Source organism: Bombyx mandarina, chromosome 24, assembly GCF_030267445.1.
Source record: "Bombyx mandarina strain Sakado chromosome 24, ASM3026744v2".
Lineage (NCBI taxonomy): Eukaryota > Metazoa > Arthropoda > Insecta > Lepidoptera > Bombycidae > Bombyx > Bombyx mandarina.
In genome coordinates this window covers 3,768,494-3,794,328 of record NC_143230.1, presented here as the reverse complement: position 1 = coordinate 3,794,328, position 25,835 = coordinate 3,768,494, and the positions used below count along the sequence as shown (strand labels likewise).

Sequence of the window (25,835 nt, the reverse complement as noted above, 5' to 3'; positions counted from 1 at the left end):
TAAATTCAAACGGTCCGGCGCTTGGGCAGCCCGGACGTCAAAAACGAATTCGAAATTCGAGTTTTTAGAAAAACGCGGAAAGGCCGTCTTTAGGGTAATATTGGGACGTAGTTTTTTTTTTACTGAATAACAAATAGGTACCGCGATCTATTGTGCCAGTGAAAATGTGTGAACAGTGTGTCCAGCGTTAAAAGGAATACGGATGCTCAATTGACCTGGTAAGTAGTTATTTTAGGTTACTAAATAACATACATTTTTCGTTTTATTATTTTTATTCATTAATTTTAAGGTAATCGTGGGATTTAACTTCAAAAATTTGGAAACAAAATTCAAGCTATAAAAGCTATAGAATATTTCCTTTTTTTTTTAAATCTGATCGAAAGGAATATTTAGGGAATCCTTAAACTAAAACATTATTTTTTAGTGAATATATTACGAGAAATGAATTATATTGTTAACATGGGTATTTTTTTATTCAACTAACAAACGCGATTATTCAATAGAATATTATGTAACACGTGCACTACAATGCCAAAAACAGATTTAGACTATTTAAAAGTAATAATACATTTGAAGTACACTTTCGATCCAATACTAGGCGCGCTTATGGTTTCATTGGCCTTAAATAATGAATAAAAACTTTGCTTAGAAAAATCTATATGGTTGCGGGAAAACTTAGTGTAATGCTTTCCCGTTTACCGCAATAAACAGATTTTATCATATACGACTTCGTAAGTCTAATCTTCTTTCTTCTTTATCTCCACCTTATCCCACTAGGTGGGGTCGGCACAGCTATTTTTTCTATTCCATTCTCTTCTATTAGCCGTCATCTCAACACTCACTCCTATTTCTCTCTCATATCGTCATTTACACACCCCATCCATGGTCTTCGTTCGACCTCTTCCCCCTCTAAGTAGTAAGTTCCCTCGTAAGTCTAATCGTCATCTTTGAATTGCAATCATTTAAAGGTCCTTTATCTTTTCGTAATGACAAACAATTGCACTGATATATAAATGATATAGATATAAATAAATAAGAATGAAAATCGGTGTTTCTGGGATTAGTAAAATACCTTAATGTATCCATGTATTGTAAATAAAATATTTTCAATACAGACATTAGGTTTGTAAACAGTATGCAGATCTTTAATAGGCGGGTCTTGAAAAAAACGGTATTAAACTAAAGTGGTATGCAGACAGGTTGGTAGACAAAACATATTTTATTAATTAGCATTTTGTCACTGTTCAAATAAGTTTTTGTTTAGATAAAACAGCAATGTAAATCAAACCTTTGGCATGCGTGGTAGGACATCTAGTGAGTCCGTACAGGTTGGTACCACCACATTGGCTATTTCTGCCGTGAAGCAATGCGTTTCGGTTTGAAGGGCAGGGCAGCCGCTGTAACTAATGGAACCTTCGAACTCATATCTCAAGGTGGGTGGCGGCATTTACGTTGTAGATGTCTATGGGCTCCACTTAACACCAGGGCTGTGAGCTCGTCCACCCATATATGCAATAAATAAATAAACTTGAAAAATCTGGTACCAGCTGATTTTGAATTACCTTACATAGCGTGCGTTCAAACAAGTACATTGTTACTTCTATACCATAAGATAATCTGAAAAATCTAAAAGACAATATATTGCTTTTGATATTCCAACTCCATGCATGATCAGACGTAGGCTGATAAAAAAAAAGTGAAAGAAGTTTTACTAACGCGCGAATAGACTGTAATGATTGCATATTTATAAATATAATTGATGGTTCGAATGACACACAAGGTGTTGGTCACATCTATGACGGAGCATCGTTTGAAAACGGGACGACGTCAAATTTGGCTGAGTTATTTCAGGTGCGTTAACTTTGAACAAAGGTTGTTTGTATAAAAAAAAAGAAAACCCGCGAAATTTTTGACAACCTTAGCGGCTGTCATAGCATTAACTGTCAAATTTGATCAGTTAGCATTTTCCCGCCTGGTAATATTTTATCATTATCTATATATGTGAAGCAAAAACTTTGTATCCCTTTTTACGAAAATTGCACGGACGGAGGAGTATAAAATTTTCCACTCTTATAGATAATATAAAGAAGAAGTGCACAATGCTAATATTTTTTTTACAATAATGCATAAAAGATACATTAAATCAATAAAGAAAACATTACACACACTACATACCATGTATTTGACGCACACACGCATGCATACTATTTATTGTCAAACTTTTGTTCTTGACGTCTGTGGTCAAATTGAGAATAGATTAAATATTGTTTGTCTTTATTAATATTTTTTTATAGTGTAGCCTTGGCGAAATTTGTGATTATAGAAGTATAAAATACAATCATAATAGTGTACAAACTTACAATTCCAATTAATTATAGTCGAATTTCGACTACTGCGGGACCTCTAGGTATAATAACACTCTAAAAAGCCCAAATTAGCCGATTGTCTCGCTCCAAAGCCCGATGTGCAATATTTATCAACGGGCACTTTACTTTTTTCCCCTACCTACTCACTGGTAGCCTAAGAAGCTAAGTATTGCAGCTAAGCCCGGACGGGTAAGTGACGTCACGGGCTCAACCTGATAGAATTTGCTAACACTAGCCCTAGCAAAATCAGTGCTTCGCAGAATCTACCACCGGATCGGAATCGCTACCCACTGAGAAGATCCGGCGAGAAACTCAGTGGGCTGTGTCTGTGGATTAATTTATTTGCCGAGCCCTTCGTCGTAAGCGACGGGTTCGACAAGAACGATGACCGGTGCTTGAGGTACCTAAAAGCACCGTTAGTGGATCGGGAGGATCCGAAATGACGTGTTTGGGCGACCTCGACTGTTTACCATTTGGTCCGCAGGATCGACTATGTAGTTTCCGGCGGCCACGATGAGAGGATTCTCATGTCGTGCCGCTTTATTGAAGTGGGTTTCTTCAGGTTTAAATGTGTAATAGCCGTGGTTTATTAACTGTTTAGTACCTGTGAAAGTGCACAAATGTGGGAAAATGAAACAAAGCCGCTGACATTCACGTATGGGATCCGAATTTAACACCAAGAGGGACATGAGAATGCTCACCTGTCGTTGCAATAAAATAAAAACCACAAAACACTGCCAGAATCAAGTGACATTAAAACCATCGATATACAAAAATCTAGCAGTAGCATCTAATGGCATCTAAATAGTGGAATAAAACAATTAAAATACCTTAAAATTACTCACCGCATTATTCGTTGGTCGAGAAGGCAATTATTGTTTTAATGTATGGCATTGTGCCCATTTTAAAAATTCAATTTTCAGGGCGTTGTTTTTTTTTTTTGTTTAGATGGGTGGACGTGCTTACAGCCCACTTGGTGTTAAGTGGTTACTGGAGCCCATAGACATCTACAACGTAGATGCGCCACCCACCATGAGATATAAGTTCCATGTCTCAGTATAGTTAACGGCTGTCTTCCCTTCAAACCGAAACGCTTTACTGCTTCACAGCAGAAATAGGCGGGACGGTGGTACCCTACCCGTGCGGACTCACAAGAGGTCCTACGACCGGTAATTACGCAAATTATAATTTTGCGGGTTTGATTTTTACTACTAGATGTTATTCCTTCACCGTGAAAGTCAATCGTGAACATTTGTTGAGTACGTATTTCATTAGAAAAATTGGTACCCGCCTGCGGGATTCGAACACCGGTGCATCGCTAGATACGAATGCACCGGACGTCTTATCCCTTAGGCCACGACGACTAATTTCTTTTTTACATCATTGTGGAATCGAACTTTGAATAATTCGTACAATGTTGTTGCTCTAGATTGATAGTCCTATCCAGCCGAGCCCTGAATAATTAAATATTAATTCGCAAAAAGGTAAGGGCTTGAATACTTGAATAATTAAGCGTCTGTTTATCCTATGATGATCAATCTTCGTGATGGTACGACGAATTGTGGGCCATACGGATCAAGACCTCCTTCCTGCCTATTTATACCGCGAAGCAGTAATACGTAGAGTGCCTTGGAAAACGAGATGGTTGTTTTCATCTGGACTTTTACTAAATATGCCTCATACCAGATATACAGCGGTTTCTATATATTAATACGTGAAGCAAAAACTTTGTATTCCTTTTTACGAAAATTGTGCGGACGGAGGAGTATGAAATTTTCCACACTTATAGAGATTATAGAGGAGTGCAGAATGCTAATACTTTTTAAAATTATACATAAAAATATTAATTAAAGCAATAAAAAAAGATTACACACACTACCATATACTTGACACCGACACTCTTTCAAAATTCAAAAAAGGAAGAGGTTCTCAATTCAACGGTACCTAAGTGTTTTTTTATGTTTTTTACCTCATAACTTTTGACTGGGTGAATCGATTTCGACGAGTCTTTTTTTATTAGAAAGCTGACGCTTCCAGTGTGGTCCCATTTCCAATTTAGTCCAGTTTTGATAATGGTATCCATGAGGAAACCATAAAAGTCTTAAATTTGCATTAAGTACGTGCGCGACAAATAGATGAATAACTCAATATCACGCCTACTGATTTCGATAATTATTGTTTTTAGTGTATATTAATTTGTTTTGGAATATAAATTTTTTTCTATTTCAAGTCGGTTTATGTTAAAGCATGATGTCTATTTTCAATTATGTTTATTGTTAAAGTCAAATTCAGAATAAACTGATATTGTTTGTCTTCAATATTATAGTGTAGTCTTAGTGAAATTTGTTATTATAGAGGGCTATGATAGTCTTTGACAATAGATCCTTAATAATGTTCAAAATTATAATTTAAATTAATTATAGTCGAATTTCGACTACCGGGCGATCACTAGTTGTATAATTAAAGAAAGCACATTTAATATCAGTGGAGCATAAATTCAAACTCTTGTAGATTCACAATCTTTCCATCGGTAAACTTGGTTATTTCGAGACAGATTACGTCCAGTATTCAGCTCTGCACTGTAATTATTGCAATTGTAGTTCAAGTCTGCAGTTGCAATACTTACAACAAATTCGATGTCATTGCAGATTTCAAGTCCATATATAGTAATTCTGTTTGTAATTCCTAATAAGTCATTCCTTCCGATATGAGGGATTTTCGTAAAATTTGGTAATCTATAGTGGTTATAAAGAATATGAATACCAAAAAAACATATTGTCACGCCGGCCTCAACCATGTTGAAATATGTTAAAACTGTGGTGTTTCGACTAGCAGTCACCGACATGCCCCAGAAGGCAACAGTGTACTTAGCGCGAGTTTTTTAACGTTCTCGATAGCGTAAAAGTTAACTCAAATTTGTATGGAGTTGGAACGTTTGCCTACGTTTGCCGCTAGGGGCGATGTTCCAACTGCATACAAATTTAAATTAACTTTTACGATATCGAAAACGTTAAAAACTCGCACTAAGCACACAGAGCGTTTTACATACTCCAGAAGTCGGAGTTAATACCGTTCATGTCATCAGAGATTATTGATTTCAAAACACCCGCTTTCCAGTGCTTGCTAAGCTATAAAAATTCTAAATATTTAAATGATAAAAATAAAAGAGAAACTAAAGCGTCAAGAGTCACTAAAGAGTCAAAAGTATTTTGAATTGTATTTTACACTTCCACTTAGGTTTATACAAAAACACCAGATTCCGATAGAGGCACCCGTCACGTGCGGACGTGCTCATCGTCCACTCGATCGCCCGGTCTTTGTTCGCCCGGCTTTTGTTAGCCCGGCCATTGTTCGCGCGGCCTGTGTTCGTGGTACATCTGCCGACTAAGTGCTCTTTCTGGAAGTTTTTATTTGTTTTGTTTCCTTTTGTTGTTTCTGTGTTCGTGGTACATCTGCCGACAAAGTGGTTTCCTGCAAGTATTTATTTGTTTTTGTTTCTTTTCGTAATTTCTGTTTTGTTGTGCTTTTTCTTTGTCCTGTAGTAATCGCGCCGCATTGCCACCTGTGTTCAATAGAACCGCTCAGGTCCGAGAAGTTGGGGCCTCGCCGCAAGGCGAGTGTTTTCAAGACCCGGGGCCGCCCCACCTGGGTACTCAGCGATCATGGACGCTGTATTCGCGGAATTCCTCCGACTTCGCCACCCACAGCTCGCCTCGGAGTTTTTGGCCTTCAAGGCCAATCACACTGCGAGCCCTCTCGAGGACTCCGCCGCGCTCGCTGCTCCTGCGTCGCCTGTACCTGCGTGCAGAGCTTCTGCATTGAGCACCGCAGCCTCTGTCGTGCCTGCCGCTCCCGTGTCGCCTATACTGGCGAGAAAAGCTGCTGCGTCGTCCGCCGTGACCATCGTTTCAGCTGAGCGATCATCCGCGGCCTCCGTCGCGCCCTCTAAAACACCTACACTTGCTCGTAGGTCGCCTGCACCCGCCTCCTCGTGCTCCGACTCTGACTCGGACATGGAGGTCGACCTCGCCCCCGCCTCATCGACGGATGGATTCACCCTGGTACAGAAGGGTAAGAAGCGTGCCGCGGAGTCTCGAGCTCCCGCGGCCGCTAAAATTAGCAAAGCCGTGAACGCGTCGCGCCCCCGCCCTCAGACTCCCGTTGCGCCCCCAGCCCGTGCCACTCCGTCGCCGCGTCCGGTGGCACAAAATAAAACCCAGACCCCTCCCCCGGTTATCCTTCAGGAGAAGGCAGCTTGGGATCGAGTTTGCCTGGCCCTTAAGGCCAAAAATATAAATTTCACGAATGCCCGTAACCTCGCGAACGGCATTCAAATTAAGGTTCAAACACCCGACGACCATAGGGCCCTCTCTTCTTACCTCCGTAAGGAACGTATAAGTTTCCATACTTATACGCTCCAGGAGGAGCGCGAACTCCGCGTTGTAATACGCGGAATCCCTAAAGAGTTAGATGTAGAGCTCGTCAAGGCCGATCTGTTAGAACAGGGCTTTCCAGTGAATTCTGTGCACCGTATGCACACCGGTCGCGGTAGGGAGCCATATAATATGGTTCTAGTCGCTCTCCAGCCTACCCCCGAGGGTAAGAAAATCTTTAACACACAGACCGTCTGTAGGCTCTCTGGTATCGCTGTCGAAGCCCCCCATAAAAAAGGCACTCCTAGCCAGTGCCATAACTGTCAATTGTACGGGCACTCTTCCCGTAACTGTCACGCGCCCCCCCGATGTGTTAAGTGTTTGGGCGATCACGCCACGGCCCTCTGCGCTCGCGACCAAAAAACCGCGACGGAACCGCCTAGCTGCGTCCTGTGTCGAACACAGGGTCACCCCGCGAATTACCGTGGTTGCCCCCGAGCCCCTAAAATAAATCGCCGCGTCGCCCGCCAAAATCGCCTCCGAGCTTCCGGCCCAGACATCAAAGCCTCGGCACCCTCTGCGTCGCAGGCTAAGCCAGCGTTCGTTCCGGCGGCGGTGCCCAGTGTCTCGGCCTGGGCAAAACCGCTGCCGTACACGAACACGGCTACAACTCCCTCCTCCGCGATTCGTCCCGCCCCCGCGACTCGTCCCTCTCCCGCGACTTGCCCTCCGACCGCGTCCGACAATCTCGCTTTAGCGATCGACTTCTTTCAGTCGATCAACTTTGAGCGCGTTAACGCTTTGGGCGACGCCATTCGCGCTGCCTCCACTGCACAACACTTTATCGCCGTTGTGCAGGAATACGCCGACGTATACGCGTCATTAAATACGTACGTCCTCCCCTCACTCCGCCGGTAATCAATGGCGTATATAAGTAGAATAAAGCCCCTATCCGTAACGATAGGATTTTTTAACGCTTACGGTCTCGCAAATCAACGTGATCAGGTTTCTGACTTTTTGCGTGACCACCAAATTGATATCTTTTTAGTGCAGGAGACCCTACTTAAGCCCGCGCGCCGTGACCCTAAAATCGCGAACTATAACATGGTCAGGAACGACAGGCTCTCTGCCCGTGGTGGTGGTACCGTCATTTACTATAGAAGAGCCCTGCATTGCGTCCCGCTCGATCCTCCCGCGCTCGCTAATATCGAAGCATCAGTGTGCCGAATCTCACTGACGGGACACGCGCCGATCGTTATCGCGTCCGTTTATCTTCCACCGGATAAGATCGTTCTAAGCAGTGATATCGAGGCGCTGCTCGGTATGGGGAGCTCTGTCATTCTGGCGGGCGACCTAAATTGTAAACACATTAGGTGGAACTCACACACCACAACCCCGAATGGCAGGCGGCTTGACGCGTTAGTCGATGATCTCGCCTTCGATATCGTCGCTCCGCTAACCCCGACTCACTACCCGCTAAATATCGCGCATCGCCCGGATATACTCGACATAGCGTTATTAAAAAACGTAACTCTGCGCTTACACTCGATCGAAGTAGTTTCAGAGTTAGATTCAGACCACCGTCCCGTCGTTATGAAGCTCGGTCGCGCTCCCGATTCCGTTCCCGTCATGAGGACTGTGGTGGATTGGCACACGCTGGGCATCAGCCTGGCTGAATCTGATCCACCATCGCTCCCGTTTAACCCGGACTCTATCCCGTCTCCTCAGGATACCGCTGAAGCCATAGACATCTTAACGTCACACATCACCTCGACATTAGATAGGTCATCGAAACAAGTTGTAGCGGAGGACTTCCTTCACCGCTTCAAATTGTCCGACGATATTAGGGAACTCCTTAGAGCTAAGAACGCCTCGATACGCGCCTACGACAGGTATCCTACCGCGGAAAATCGTATTCGAATGCGTGCCCTACAACGCGACGTAAAGTCTCGCATCGCCGAAGTCCGAGATGCCAGATGGTCTGATTTCTTAGAAGGACTCGCGCCCTCCCAAAGGTCTTACTACCGCTTAGCTCGTACTCTCAAATCGGATACGGTAGTAACTATGCCCCCCCTCGTAGGCCCCTCAGGCCGACTCGCGGCGTTCGATGATGACGAAAAAGCAGAGCTGCTGGCCGATACATTGCAAACCCAGTGTACGCCCAGCACTCAATCCGTGGACCCTGTTCATGTAGAATTAGTAGACAGTGAGGTAGAACGCAGAGCCTCTTTGCCACCCTCGGATGCGTTACCACCCGTCACCCCGATGGAAGTTAAAGACTTGATCAAAGACCTACGTCCTCGTAAGGCTCCCGATTCCGACGGTATATCCAACCGCGTTATTAAACTTCTACCCGTCCAACTCATTGTGATGTTGGCATCTATTTTCAATGCCGCTATGGCGAACTGTATCTTTCCCGCGGTGTGGAAAGAAGCGGACGTTATCGGCATACATAAACCTGGTAAACCAAAAAATCATCCGACGAGCTACCGCCCGATCAGCCTCCTCATGTCTCGAGGCAAACTGTATGAGCGTCTGCTCTACAAACGCCTCAGAGACTTCGTCTCATCCAAGGGCATTCTCATCGATGAACAATTCGGATTCCGTACAAATCACTCATGCGTTCAACAGGTGCATCGCCTCACGGAGCACATTCTTGTGGGGCTTAATCGACCAAAACCGTTATACACGGGAGCTCTCTTCTTCGACGTCGCAAAAGCGTTCGACAAAGTCTGGCACAACGGTTTGATTTTCAAACTATTCAACATGGGTGTGCCGGATAGTCTCGTGCTCATCATACGGGACTTCTTGTCGAACCGCTCTTTTCGATATCGAGTCGAGGGAACCCGCTCCTCCCCACGACCTCTCACAGCTGGAGTCCCGCAAGGCTCTGTCCTCTCACCCCTCCTATTTAGCTTATTCGTTAACGATATTCCCCGGTCGCCGCCGACCCATTTAGCTTTATTCGCCGACGACACGACTGTTTACTATTCCAGTAGAAACAAGTCCCTAATCGCGAAGAAGCTTCAGAGCGCAGCCCTAGCCCTAGGACAGTGGTTCCGAAAATGGCGCATAGACATCAACCCAGCGAAAAGTACTGCGGTGCTATTTCAGAGGGGAAGCTCCACACGGATTTCCTCCCGTATTAGGAGGAGGAATCTCACACCCCCGATTACTCTCTTTAGTCAATCCATACCCTGGGCCAGGAAGGTCAAGTACCTGGGCGTTACCCTGGATGCATCGATGACATTCCGCCCGCATATAAAATCAGTCCGTGACCGTGCCGCGTTTATTCTCGGTAGACTCTACCCCATGATCTGTAAGCGGAGTAAAATGTCCCTTCGGAACAAGGTGACACTTTACAAAACTTGCATAAGGCCCGTCATGACTTACGCGAGTGTGGTGTTCGCTCACGCGGCCCGTACACACATAGACACCCTTCAATCTCTACAATCCCGCTTTTGCAGGTTAGCCGTCGGAGCTCCGTGGTTCGTGAGGAACGTTGACCTACACGACGACCTGGGCCTCGAATCTATACAGAAATACATGAAGTCAGCGTCGGAACGGTACTTCGATAAGGCTATGCGTCATGATAATCGCCTTATCGTAGCCGCCGCTGACTACTCCCCGAATCCTGATCATGCAGGAGCCAGTCATCGTCGACGCCCTAGACACGTCCTTACGGATCCATCAGATCCAATAACCTTTGCACTAGACGCCTTCAGCTCTAGGAGCAGGCTTAGGGACCTCGGTAACCGTACTCGTCGAACTCGACAAAGAGTTCGCCGTGCAACCTAACCCATGAATCAGCTCGCTGAGTTTCTCGCCGGATCTTCTCAGCGGGTCGCGATTCCGATCCGGTAGTAGATTCATTCGCGATGCAGCTACTCTTGAGTTGTTAGGTCTCCTTCGGAGGCGCTCGGGTAGCTGTTAGCAAATCCCACCCCTCCTGGCTGAGCCTTTGCTCGCCCACCTGTCCTGGTGAAACTGGAAAGGCCTCCGGGCCACCAGTAATCCTTCAATCATAAAAAAAAAAAAAAAAAACAAAAACACCAACCACTAAGTTAAAATTTGATTGACACACATGACATTTACTGGTGGTAGGACTTCTTGTGAGTCCGCGCGGGTGGGTACCACCACCCCGCCTATTTCTGCCGTGAAGCAGTAATGCGTTTCGGTTTGAAGGGTGGGGCAGCCCTTGTAACTATACTGAGACCTTAGAACTTATATCTCAAGGTGGGTGGCGCATTTATGTCGTAAATGTCTATGGGCTCCAGTAACCACTTAACACCAGGTGGGCTGTGAGCTCGTCCACTCATCTAGCAATAAAAAAAAATGATGGACGATAATATCCAAAACTACTTTTAAGGATTACTTTTGTGTGTTTTTACTGTCATTATATTATTTGAGACGCTTCGAGAACTTACAGTTTTCGTGAATTCACAGTTTTCGTGGTCGTCGACGTTTCAACATTTATTTAATTATAGTAATATTAAACTATATAGCTACTTACTTAAATGCTATAACGAAATTAAGATAAAGTACAATTTTAACTAGTTTCACGGCAACAATTCAGTCGTGCGATCCCCAAAACTGTTTTAACTATCCGAAGCTTCGGAAACAATAAATGTCTCCGTAATTTTTTTGGTATAGGTATGTTTTTTCAAAACTTGTTGGTAGGCAGCGGCTTGGCTCTGCCCCTGGCATTGCTGATGTCCATGAGCGACGGTAATCACTTACCATCAGGTGGGCCGTATGCTCGTCTGACTACAAAGGCAATAAAAAAAAATAAAAAAAGAACACATAATCTCCTTTAACGAATAGTAAAATAAATAAAAAATATTGAAGTAATCGTATTCTCGTTTTTACCATCGCACCGTCCGCCAGAACAGAGTTAATTCATACTACCTGGAACCACTGCGTTCATCCACAGTGCGTTTCCAGAGATAATTTTTGCCACGTACCATCCGGCTTTGGAATGAGCTCCCTTCCACGGTGCTCCTGAGCGCTATGACATGTCCTTCTTCAAACGAGGCTTGTGGAGATTATTAAGCAGTAGGCAGCGGCTTGGCTCCGCCCCTGGCATACCTCTTACCATCAAGTGGGCCGTATGTCGTCTGTCTACTCGGGCAATAAAAAAAGACCTTGCGACTTTCTTCTATCAATTATATCGCCCAATGATAGTGGTAGAAACCGCTATAATTAAACTGTAAAATTAGTTTTGTTTCTGTCTATGATTTGTGAAAACTGAAGAAAATATTCAAGACAAAATAGTTTTCATTTTGAATACATCTCAAAACCGAAGAAAGCTATTTTCTGTTTTTTTTTTTTTTCATTTTTCATAAGCTCTACACGATCGTAAAGCTTTAAAACTATCTAGCGCAACGATAATTCTCGCATGTGAATTCGACCGGGGCCTTGCAATGTTGAATCTGTGAAAACTTTGCAGTTCGAGCTTTTAGTTGCCTGCGGCATTTCGTAGCGAAAGCACGTATGTGTCCGTGAGCCTGGAGTCACACAAAAAAAAAACAAACACAATCGTTTATAAACCAAAACGTTTAAGTGATTTTATTTAAAAGCGGCTCTGTTAGTGCGTTGTAAAGATTGTTTTACAACGGCAAAAAAGGCTTGATGTTACTTACGGCAGTGCGTGTGCGAAATTTTTTGTTTTTATAATTTAATGTGGTTCGTTTAATGGTGACTTTCCGTGTTTCATTTAATTAATTTGTTAGTTGATCAAATTTATTTTTGTTAGTGAAACTTACAATACTCAGTGTCGTTGTCATACAAAAGAATAATGTACGATTTTATCATTGAAAACGTTCTCTTCCAGACAACGATTACATGAAAGGTAAGTTAAGTAGTGCTCAGGATATTTTAAGAGCCAACAAACTTTATATTTGTTTCTTAACTGTCTAGATTATCTTGTCTATGTGGTAGACAAAACAAAAACTTTTTAATTTACGGATTCATTATTATCTTAATTACCAAATTATATAAATTTAGTTGTAACATAGAAACATTATTTATTGCTACATTTACCGCTAAGAAAGTATGGTTTGAACTCGCTCTAATATTAGCTACCAATCAAGAATATGCGGAAAATACGATAGCTATACTGTATGTGAATGTAAATGCTTTTTTCATTATTCGACAGCTTCATTAATAGGACATCATTGCCTTTGGAAATCGCCAAGGAACACGAAAGCGTTTTCCATTTGTGAACTACCTTGAGTTTCTTTGAGTACTACTGGTGGTAGGACCTCTTGTGAGTCCACGCGGGTGGGTACCACCACCCCGCCTATTTCTGCCATTGTAACTATACTTGAGACCTTAGAACTTATATCTCAAGTTGGGTGGCGCATTTACGTTGTGGACGTCTATGGGCTCCAGTAACCACTTAACACCAGGTGGGCTGTGAGATCGTCCACCCATCTAAGCAATAAAAAAAAAGTAACAAGTAGATTATATGAACACACGACAAATAGATTAAGCATTCGCCTGCTGACCAACAGTCTCATTCCTCGCACGCGTGCCTCCCCATTACTCTTTGTGTACGCAGCAAATTTATAATTAAATCCGATTCAGTAAAGCGAATGAATGTGTGACATATCTATTGAATATTATAGTAGTAGTATGTTTTCGGAACGAAGTTCCTTATGGGACGATGCGAAGGGGTACCCTAACAGGGAAAAAACGTCCGTAACGTAAGATTTTTATTAGTAATGCACACAGTGTACGACTTAACTTTGTAATAACGTACAAAGAATAACATATTTTTTTATTATATATATTTTTATAAATCATTGTGAATAAAATAAAGTTGATAACTTTGAAAAGTAGTTTTTTTTTATCAATAAAAAAATAATAATAAAAAATGTATACCCGAATAATTATTTTCTTTATACCTCGAATAGAACTTAAAATTAATATTTTTATAATAAGGAACTTCGTTCCTATCCGGTGTCCTACGACACCACACATCTTTTTTTTTTGCATTAGCAAAGAAAGTTACTGATTAATAGGCACTGTATCACACGGATGATAGTACCACTATTCTGCCTGTTTCTGCCGCGAAGTAGTCTTACGTTCCGGTTCAAAATGTGGGACAGTGGTTCTGCTATTCCGTCGTAATGGCCATGGACTCAGGTAATGAATTGCCAGAGGGTTTTGATCTCGTCCACTAACTACGCAATAAAAGTACAAAAAAAAAAGAACGATTCACTAGGATTTCATGTCGATAATATAATCATTCAATTATATTTCGACACTGCGATGACTTGTTCACGGAAGATTGACAATAACAATATTATTAATTAACAGTAACATTGTTTTTGTAACAGGCTGGAGAAAAATAATTGATGTTCTGTCTCTTTTAAAATTTCATAAAAATCATTAGAGAAATTCGTTGTAGAACCAATCTGTTGAGGAACTAATTGGATACTTATTAAGAAGGTTATTGCCAGGGCGAAATCGGAGCACGTTGCTAGAATTGGCGAGCGACTGAAGAGCTATCCCGCCGGGAGCCGTGCTTTTTGGTCGCTCGCCAAAGCTGCAGAAGGTAACTTTTGCAGGTCTAGTCTCCCACCACTACGCAAGTCCGATGACAGTCTGGCCCATAGTGCGAAAGAGAAGGCTGACCTTTTGGTCAAACTCTTCGCCTCGAACTCGACTGTGGATGACGGGGGTGCCACACCACCGAACATCCTCCGGTGTGATAGTTCCCTGCCGGAGATCTGCTTTACACAGTGTGCAGTCAGGCGGGAACTCCGACTCCTGGACGTCCATAAGTCGAGTGGGCCAGACGGCATCCCTGCAGTGGTTCTAAAAACGTGTGCCCCTGAGCTGACGCCTGCGCTAACGCGTTTGTATCGCCTCTCTTATTGCGCTAACAGGGTTCCGTCTTCATGGAAGACCGCCCACGTCCACCCTATCCCCAAGAAGGGTGACCGGTCGGACCCATCGAGCTATAGGCCTATCGCGATAACTTCCTTGCTTTCCAAGGTGATGGAGCGAATAATTAATATACAACTCCTGAAGTATCTGGAGGATCGCCAGCTGATCAGTGACCGACAGTACGGTTTCCGTCACGGTCGCTCAGCTGGCGATCTTCTTGTATACCTTACTCACAGGTGGGCTGAAGCCTTGGAGAGCAAGGGCGAGGCTCTTGCTGTGAGCCTTGATATCGCGAAGGCCTTCGACAGGGTCTGGCATAGGGCACTTCTGTCGAAGTTACCATCTTACGGAATCCCCGAGGGTCTCTGCAAGTGGATCGCTAGCTTTTTGGATGGGCGGAACATCACGGTCGTTGTAGACGGTGATTGTTCTGATACCATGACCATTAACGCTGGCGTTCCACAAGGTTCGGTGCTCTCCCCCACGCTTTTCATCCTGTATATCAATGACATGCTGTCTATTGATGGCATGCATTGCTATGCGGATGACAGCACGGGGGATGCGCGATATATCCCTGCAACCTTCCGAGAGTATTGGGATACTTGGGGTCGACATTTCGAGCGATGTCCAGTTTCGGAGTCATTTGGAAGGCAAAGCCAAGTTGGCGTCCAAAATGCTGGGAGTCCTCAACAGAGCGAAGCGGTACTTCACGCCTGGACAAAGGCTTTTGCTTTATAAAGCACAAGTCCGGCCTCGCGTGGAGTACTGCTCCCATCTCTGGGCCGGGGCTCCCAAATACCAGCTTCTTCCATTTGACTCCATACAGAGGAGGGCCGTTCGGATTGTCGATAATCCCATTCTCACGGATCGTTTGGAGCCTCTGGGTCTGCGGAGGGACTTCGGTTCCCTCTGTATTTTGTACCGCATGTTCCATGGGGAGTGCTCTGAGGAATTGTTCGAGATGATACCGGCATCTCGTTTTTACCATCGCACCGCCCGCCACCGGAGTAGAGTTCATCCATACTACCTGGAGCCACTGCGGTCATCCACAGCGCGTTTCCAGAGGTCTTTTTTGCCACGTACCATCCGGCTATGGAATGAGCTCCCCTCCACGGTGTTTCCCGAGCGCTATGACATGTCCTTCTTCAAACGAGGCTTGTGGAGAGTATTAAACGGTAGGCAGCGGCTTGGCTCTGCCCCTAGCATTGCTGAAGTCCATGGGCGACGGTAACCACTCACCATCAGGTGGGCCGTATGCTCGTCTGCCTACAAGGGCAATAAAAAAATAAAAAAAATACTTTTCATATTAAATAGCCTTCAATATTGAAGATCTCCACTACCTATGTTACGTCAAGCTTAAATAAATGAACACAATTCTGCAATAACCTAGTTTTGAGTTCTTCGTGGACTGAATATTAATATATAGGCACGCTGAAATGCTTTTCACGTTCTACCCTCCACGACCCAAGACTGGAATACTCTCCCGTGTGCGAACCCACACACTTTCGGATGTGACCTTAGAAATTACACACAGACTTGGATCTTTAACATAATATTATATCCACATTCATGTGTAATGATACATTAAATATGTCCTTTATGACATATCTGTTCCCAGCTATAAGAAAATATGTGGAATATTAAAATGATATTGTACATTAGGGTTTTGCTGGAGTATGTGGGATGGACACACAGAAACCGCAAAACGGGTTTTGAATACGTCAAAGAGAGGGCGAATGTGTTTTTAAAAAGTTTTAAACTATGTTACCGACTCCGACGTACGTAAATAATCCTCTCTCTCTCTCTCCCTCTCTCTCTCTCTTTCTCTCTCTCTCTCTCTTTCTTTCTCTCTCTTTCTCTCTCTCTCTCTTTCTCTCTCTTTCTCTCTCTCTCTCTTTCTCTCTCTTCCTAGCTATTTACCCCACATGTTGGTGAGGTCAGCTTTCCTTATTATACTCCTCCACTTCGCTCTGTCTTCGACATCTTCAGTAGCGTTTCATTCTCTCTTGTCCTTCAGCACTACATCCTTTCACCTTGTCTTGGGTCTTCCTCTAGGTCACCGACCGGGGAGATCGAGCAGCAGTGCCAAATTTCCAACGTGATTAGGCGGCCTCCTTAAATAATCTAAACTAACAAAAGAAAGAAAACATGAGATACATTTTATAATCTGGTGATTTTCGTAAAGACATTTCGTTGCGCTGTAAAAACTGATACTTGGAATTTATGATTTAGACGCACGTTTTGAAAGAAACTGTCTATCACAAAACCTTCCTTAAACTAAACTTGAAGACTTCAGTTACCGCGTAGGAATCGCTCTCTTAATTATGTATTTTGTGTTAAGATCGGTGGGTGTTTTTGTAACATTCTCGAATTAGGTCAGCCAGTTCGACGCAGCGATATGCCTTCGCGAGGATGGTTGTATCCTTGACACGGTTCTTATTTTTTGGTCCCCTTTTGCACAGTTACGTTAATTACGACATTATTTGTATTGCATCTGAATTGAGGTACATGGATGAATCCAAAGTTAGGTATATCATTAAAACTGTTACCATCGTCTTTGATCGCGAAAACTGTGAACTATTCCAAGAGTCATATAGAATATAATGAGAGTAAGAAAATTGAAGATCAAGTCATAAAAATAGTTTTAATTATGTCTTGTGATTCTTCTCTTTATAATTACGTCTTGTGTTCACTGGTAGGACGTCTGTGAGTCCGCGCGGGTAGGTACTACCACCCTTTTACGGTAGGCTTAGCTCTGCACCTTGCATTGTAGACGTACATGGCCGATGATAATCACTCACCATCGGGTATGCTCGTCGGTCTATTAAAAAACCCTGTCTATTTCTTCCGTCAATCAGCAACGCATTTCGGTTTGAAGAACATTGGACGTGGAACATTGTCTTTGGTGATTAGTACTGCCCCTATTGCGGTGGGCGCACGGAGCTCTGTCTCTAGTACTACCCTATATGTACCCTACAAAATTGTTCTTGATTTGGTTATCATTAACGGAGTCTCAATTTTTATAGTTTACTAGCTGTAACCGTCCGCTTCGCTGGGCAAATAAACATTATTATTTCTCACCCGCACAAAGATTCTAATCATTACGACCCGCAACTGGTGTAGGGAGTTCAACACTCATATAAATATTAGCCTATTCATTAAGTACATGTATTTTCTACATGGATACCAAGTTTTAAGTCAATCAATAGTTATAACGGATCATCCGTAAAAACCACTGTGGATTTATATATTAGTATAGATTTAAATTACTGGGTTACGATCGGTGATTATTGAATAGTAACGAATTCCTGTATGCTATAATGAAAATGAAAATAAGGTTAGGTAGTTAGACCTAAGAAAAAATGGATGGATTGCGTGAAAGACGATATGTGTAAGAGGGGAGGGACCGAAGAAATGGTATATGATAGAGCAGTATGGAAGGAGAAAACATGTTGCGCTGACCCCAAGTGACAGGGAGAAGGGCAGGAGTATGAAATTCCTGTATGCTATACCTCGGTTTCATTCCTGATCTTTGAGTCGTAGCCCGACATATATATGTATGTAGTTCACCGTCACAGATAGTATTAATAACAATAGTATGAAATTTATTACTAAGCTGTCAGAATTTGTTACATTGAAAACTCTATTTTTTGTTATTATTATTATTTATTAATTATTATTATTATTATATACTCTATTTATTTATTGTCTTTCTTTTGTTTTTAATTTTTTATTATTATTAATAGTATTGTTAAATCTCTATTGATATATTAATGTAATGCATGGTGTGATTGCCTCTAATTAGAGTTGCAGTTATCAATTGCTCTATACATGTCAATGTTATTTTATTTCTTACTGTAAACCCTGTCGGTAATCCTTAAATAAATAAATAAATAAAATTAAATAACAATAAATACAGTTGAACTGTCCGTCAGTAGCTTAACTCACAAAACATCGAGTGCACTTAATCCTTCGAGCATCATTCATCACCGGCTCGAGTGGGTTTATATTATAAGTGTTCGGGGTGTATTGGAACAGCTCTCGAAAACAAAAACAGTACTGGAGAGTTCTGATACGACAGTATCGAAGCAGTCAAGGACGAAAATTATCTGTTCAGTCAGCTGACGTCAGATTTCATGACTTGTTGTAAGCCTTTATTGCTGATACTAAAAAATGATATTTACAAACCGTAGCAAATTGTTTTAACTTAAATCTAATACATCGGGTTTCCCGGTTCAGTGATCAGCGTGTCCTGTGACACATAGGCCTCTTCCAGCCGTTTCCATTCTTCGCTATTGGTAGCTTTTCTCGACCAGATTGTCCCTCCAATCATCTTAATATCATCTGTCCATCTTCTAGCTTGCCTACCTCTTTTTCTTTTGTCATCACGTGGCTACCATTATGTTATAATTTTAGTCCATTTCATTCTGCTTTCCCTTGTTATATTTCCTGTCCATCGCCATTTTAACTGCCTTATTTTCTTTAGTACATTTATTTATTTATTATTACATAGATTTCATGACTTATAGCGTCCTTAAACTGTCTTTCGTGAAGATTGTGCGTTCACCATGTAGATTCTTCTTCTTTCTATCCTATTACGCTCTGCTGGGTGGGGTGTAGGGCTCGAATCAAATCCTTCCATTTACATCGGTCTTGAACAGTTTGTTTTACCTCCTCCCACGTCATGCCCAACACGCCCAGCTCCTGCTCCATCGAGCGACGCCAAATTGTTCAGGGATGGCCTCTTTTCCTTTGGCCAGACACTTTCCGGGTCAGTGCTCTCTTCGATAGGTGGATATCGGGCTTTCTTAATATGTGACCAATCCAATGCAACTTCCGCGTAAGCGTCTCCTTCTCCATTGGTGTCTGCTTGGTGATCCTCCGCAGCTCTTTGTAAGTGATCGTCTCAGACCAACAGGTTTTCCAAATTTAGATTAGGTTCGAGAATAGTTTATATTTAAGTATGTTTATGGAGGGTTGACATTCCGGGCTCAGCGTCGGTCTTGTGCAAGAAGTAATGTATTTAAGTAACATGAGCTTATTCAGCTATTATTCTATACCGTATAAATTACTTTAGATACAACTAGTATTAAGAGAGTGGCTGGTGATGGCGGCGGCTCATTATGATTTAGTCGAATGTACAACATATTTATACTGACCTCGAACGAACCATTAGCCGGACTCTGCTGAACTAATGACGTCATCATCGCTTTTCCCTAATTTACAATCATACTGACCTCTCCAACATATATAGAACTAATATACTATTGTAATCTAATATACACGTTTTCGTTGTTTTTTAGAAGGATGGGCGAACTCACAGCTGACCTGGTGTTAAGTGGTTACTGTAGCCCATAGACGTCTACAACGTAAATGCGCCACCCTCCTTGAGATAAAAGTTCTAAGATCTCGGTATATTCACGGAAGGTTAAACTTCTCATCGGAATTCACGATTCTCTAATCACATTCCCATATCTCGATTGACCAGCTGTTAATCAAAGGACGACCGACCGACTCTGTTCGCACCGGAATCATTTGCTAATGTTCATTAATAAAAACTCACACTACATTGACACGGTCCACAGAGTTTCTCGCCGGATCTTCTCAGTGGGCTATGATTCCGGTCTGGTGGTAGATTCTGCGAAGCACTGCTCTTGCTAGTAGTGTTAGCAAATTCTCTCAGGTCGAACCCGTGAGCTCACTCACACGTATGGGCGTAGTTGGAATATCCCCCTAGGCTACCAACGAATCGGTAAGAAAAAAAACACCACCAGACTCACAAGAGGTCCTACCACCAGAAAAATGTTTCGAGTTAAATGTGTCATCTTTGGATAGCTCGATGATGTTGTAGTTAGCGCCTCTTTCTTTTATGCTAACAACGAATAAGTAGAGGAATTACAATTACAAAAACACACCAATACTCTCTAACACATACGAGTAACTAAATTATATCCGTGAATATACAAAAATGCGTTAAATCCGCGAAGCCCGTTCTAAGATATATTGCTTTTACCCTAATCCTGACATTTGATTTAAAGCCAACATTACTGTACCTGTTTTTCTGGGAGTTCCAAATGCGAGCTTTTAAGGTGGAAGCTCGTTTTGATATATGAAGCTCGTGATCAACTTTTTTACAGTTCATTTTGAGCGTACACGTTCAGTACGCTTAGTGAGAGCTTTTTAACGTTCTCGATAGCGTAAAAGTTAACTAAGATTTGTAAGGAGTTGAAACGTTTGCCGCTAGGGGCGTTGTTCCAACTGCATACAAATTTGAGTTAACTTTCACGCTATCGAGAACGTTAAAACACTCGCACTAATCACACAGGACGCACCTATTTTTAAGTAATTACCGGTTTTTATAGATGTAACAATTTAGTCGCTCACTTGTAGACACAAGGTTGAATTCTATATAGGGTTTTATGGTTACTACACTGACCTACATAAAGAATTGTATAACGGTTTTGGGGCCAGATGTCGATACCTACACACCCTACCAATCAAGATAGTTCCAAACAACCAAGATCTTTACTACATCCACACTACCTGGAGCCACTGCGTTCATCCACAGTGCGTTTCCAGAGATATTTTTTGCCACGTACCATCCGGCTTTGGAATGAGCTCCTCTCCACGGTGTTTCCCGAGCACTATGATATGTCCTTTTTCAAACGAGGCTTGTGGAGAGTATTAAGCGGTAGGCAGCGGCTTGGCTCTGCCCCTGGCATTGCTGAAGTTCATGGGCGACGGTAACCACTCACCATTAGGTTGGCCGTATGCTCGTCTGCCTGCAAGGGCAATAAATTTACCGATCTACATGGTTACGTCCCAATGTAAATGCCACTGTCAAACATAAGACATGAGGTCTAAGTCTTAACTGTATAGTGTAACAGCTTTAAGAAGTCGTCGTGGCCATAAGGATGAGACGTTTGGTGCATTCGTATCTAGCGATGCAACGGTGTTAGAATCCTGCTGGCGGGTACCAATTTTTCTAATGAAATATGTACTTAACAAATGTTCACGATTGACTTCCACGGTGAAGGAATAACATCGTGTAATAAATATCAAACTCGCAAAATTATAATTTGCGTAATTACTGGTGGTAAGACCTCTTGTGAGTCCGCACGGGTAGGTGCCACCGCCCTGCCTATTTCTGCCGTGAAGCAGTAATGCGTTTCGGTTTGAATGGTGGGGCAGCCATTGTAACTATACTGAGACTTTAGAACTTATATCTCAAGGCAGGTGGCGCATTTACGTTGTAGATGTCTATGGGCTCCAGTAACCACTTAACACCAGGTGGGCTGTGAAACCGTCCACCCATCTAAGCAATAAAAAAAGGTCGCTTACAATGTTTGGATATAATGAATATTTAAAATTCAATAAAGTTATTACTATATTGAATTGTGAATGTAAAACATTCAACAAATTTCCTCAAAATCTCAAAAAAAAAAAAACTCGGTATAAATCGTAACAAAATAACACGCACTCAATTGTTAATCCCATAATAATTAGAACTCTTGCCTCGATGTGGGTGGCGGCATTTACGTCGTATATGGGCTTCAGTAACCACTTAACACCAGGGGGGCTGTGAGCTCGTCCACCTACCTAAGCAATAAAAAAAAATGGAAATTGTGTTTTGGTGTGCAATAAAGTGTATTCTCTCTCTCTCTCTTTCTCTCTCCAATGTAGCCATATCCAATTAGGCAATAACTTTATCGCGAATAAATTTCGTAAACAGTTGAATTTTACTGAGGTCGCCAATTCAAGGTTCCGAGTTCAAGGTTTATGGTCGTAACGATATTCCATTTTGAGGTTTTAATGAAGTTTAAATTAATTTGAATTCAATTTAAGAATTCTAGAATTTCAGAATTAGGTAGTCGTAGGGTTTTGCCTAAAAGATAACACATCCGGTGCACTCGCATCGAGCGATATGACTGAGCCGGGGTTCAAATCCAAGCAGATACCAATTTTTGTAATTAAATACGTCCTTAACTCATATTCGTTAATGACTTCCGCGATAAAGGAACAACGTCGTGCAATAAAAGCTAAGCCCGCAAAAAATATTGCGTAGTTAATGGTAGGACGTGTTCTGAGTTCATACAGGAAGGTTTTTTTTATTGCCATTGTGGGTAGACGAGCATACGGCCCACTTGATGGTGAGTGTTTACCGACGCTCTTGGACGTCTGCCTTTCGTTAAGTACTCTCCACAAGCCTAGTATGAAGAAGGACATGTCATAGCGCTCCGAAAGCACCGTTGAGGGGAGCTCATTCCATAGCCGGATGGTACGTGGCAAAAAAGATCTCTGCAAACGCACTGTGGATGATCGCAGTGGTTCCAGGTAGTATGGATGAACTCTACTCCGGTGGCAGGCGGTGCGATGATAAAAGCGATCCGTGGAAAATAGGATTATCGACAATCCGAACGGCTCTCTCCTGTATGGAGTCAAATCGAAGTAGCTGGTATTTGGGAGCCCCAGCCCAGAAGTGTGAGCAGTAACTACTCGCGAGGCCGGACCTGTGCTTTATAAAGCAAAAGTCTTTGTTCAGGCGTGAAGTACCACTTCACTCTGTTGAGGACTCCCAGCATTTTTGACGGCAAATTAACAACTAAACAACAACTTTGGCGGCACCACCGACCTTTTTTATTGCTTAAATGGGTAGACGAGCTCACGGCCCACCTAGTTTTAAGTGGTTATCGTCACCCATAGAGACCTAAAACGTAAATGCCACCACCCACCCCGAAACGTGACTTCTTAGGTCTCACTTTTTACAGTACAACGGCTGCCCCACCCTTCAAACCGAAACGCATTACTGCTTCACGGCAGAAATAGGCAGGGTGATAGTACCTACCCGCGCGGACTCACAAGAAATCCTAAGACCAGTAATAACACAAATTATAATAAGAGCTAACCAGCCAAAATAAAGAGGTCAGAAGACGCTTTTCATCTCAGTGCAATATAATCAGCCATACAGATAATTTCGGCAAGATAAATAAACTTCTTAAATAGATTGAGTCTTTGACAAAACATTGAAGATGGCAAAATGTTTTTTTATCAATGCCTACATCTCTTTGCAGAGTAGAGATCCGAACATAAATGTTTCGTGGAAATGTTGAAGGCAGTGAGATCATAATTGAGTATCATCTCTATTACACTTACCCATTATATTATTATGTATGTAGAATTACCAAATACATTTTTGTCATGTAAAAATCCTTTGTAAGAATTGGATAGGATATGATAGGAACGCGACTAATGCAGGATTGGTAAGTATAAAACGTTTAAAAAGAGTGTGGAACGGAGTGTTAGGATGAGTGAGAGAATACGGTAAGAAAGGCAAAAAAGAATGACAGAGAAAAGCAAGATGACGAAGAAGACTAAATGAGCAAGGCGTAAAAAAGTTGTCAATTAATTTTTAATTATAGCAAGAGAGAAGATTTTGGAACAGAACAATAAGCGTGCAACAGTGGATTTTTTATTGCTTAGATGTGTCGACGAGCTCACAGCCCACCCGGTGTTAAGTAATTACTGGAGCCCATAGACATCTACAACGTAAATGCGCCACCCACCTTGAGATATAAGTTCTAAGGTCTCAGTATAGTTACAACGGCTGCCGCACCCTTCAAACCGAAATGAATTACTGCTTCACGGTAGAAATAGGCGGGGTGGTGGTGCCTACCCGTGCAGATTCACAAGAGGTCCTACCACCATTAAAAAAAAGTTTATAGAATAGTTTTATTTTACGCGCCACGATCCCAATTCTACATTAATAATTTTGTTATTTTTGCAAACATTTAGCGATAAAAGCGGATTTCATTCAGTAATATAAACTTCAAATTTTTTTCATTACAAACTAGCTGACCCGGCAGACTTCGTAGTGCCTCAATCGATTAATAAAATACCTAAACTTTTGTATAAAATAAACTTAAAACAAACAAAAGGAATCCGTCCGACGGGGGACACATCAAAGGAAAAACAAAATTATTATTTTTATTTAATTCCGGGCACTTTCATATTTATCTACCTTTTAAACCTTCTCTGGACTTCCACAAATAATTCAAGGCCAAAATTAACCAAATCGGTCCAGTCGTTCTCGAGTTTTAGCGAGACTAACGAACAGCAATTCATTTTTACATATATAGATAAATATTCATACCAGAGTTATATTAGATCGTAAACAAAGCAAATTCAACTTCGCCTACGACGTCTACAGTGCAGATTTCAATGAATCAATCGATTGAATGGACGAGGTTATGCGATTATGATGCCAATTTAATAGACGGCAAGGTTCACTTTCGTATGCAGATTGGAATTTGGATTATGTGCAGTATTTGACCCTCGTCTTTTCGCTTGCGTTCAGTTATAGTCGGTTGTGTTGCTAAAATTAGTTAAATCTTTTGAAAATGAATTACGTTTTGAATTCGCGAATTCGTAAAATCATGAAGGCGTTTTGCATTAACCAAACTGACGGACACCGAAACTGCAATCAGGACAACAATTGACAAGAATCAAACATAGCCTCCTCCATTTTTTAAGTCGGCTACTTAAAAAGATGGGTGGTGTCGTGGGACACCGGATAGGAACGAAGTTCCTTATTATAAAAATATTAATTTTAAGTTCTATTCGAGGTATAAAGAAAATAATTATTTGGGTATACATTTTTTATGATGATTTTTTTATTGATAAAAATAAAAAAAGTACCTTACTAAGTTATCAACTTTATTTTATTCACAATGATTTATAAAAAATATATAATAATAATATACAAATAAACAGCTATTTATATGAATAATAATGATAACCGTCATCACGTAGACTATACATTAGACACTGTATAGCCATCATACTAAGACTATACATAAATAATAAAAATCTTACGTTACGGACGTTTTTTCCCGGTTATGGTACATCTCCGCATGGTCCCATAAGGAACTTCATTCCAAAACCTCATTTTAACTTGACTTATTATTCAAGGCAAGGCAAGTCTAATCTATTTCGGACGTGGCATTTTAAAAATAAATTTATCTACAAGATAAGGGCGAATTTGCCTTGAACCACACCCTGTATTACAAATAACATTACGCATACGGAAGACGACATAAATGGCTATTGCCATAATCAACTAAGTTACGTTTTCATTCATTTCAATCCTTTAGAGACGAATCCTACTAACATTATAAACGCGAAAGTTTGTAAGAATGTATTT

The 25,835-nt window shown here is 41.9% G+C and overlaps 1 protein-coding gene across 50 annotated transcripts in view; it reads left to right on the top strand.

Annotated features, from left to right (window-relative positions):
• The window catches only part of RyR (Ryanodine receptor), a 167,339-nt gene continuing 141,504 nt past the window's right edge, over positions 1–25,835 (top strand). For 49 of the 50 annotated variants that reach the window (XM_089738141.1, XM_089738147.1, XM_089738146.1 and 46 more), the window contains exon 1: positions 1–218. The gene's annotated coding sequence lies outside the window, so the exon portion shown is untranslated. Of the gene's footprint in view, positions 219–12,480; positions 12,591–25,835 lie in introns of those variants that run through there. The other variant, XM_089738106.1, reaches the window with a different exon arrangement.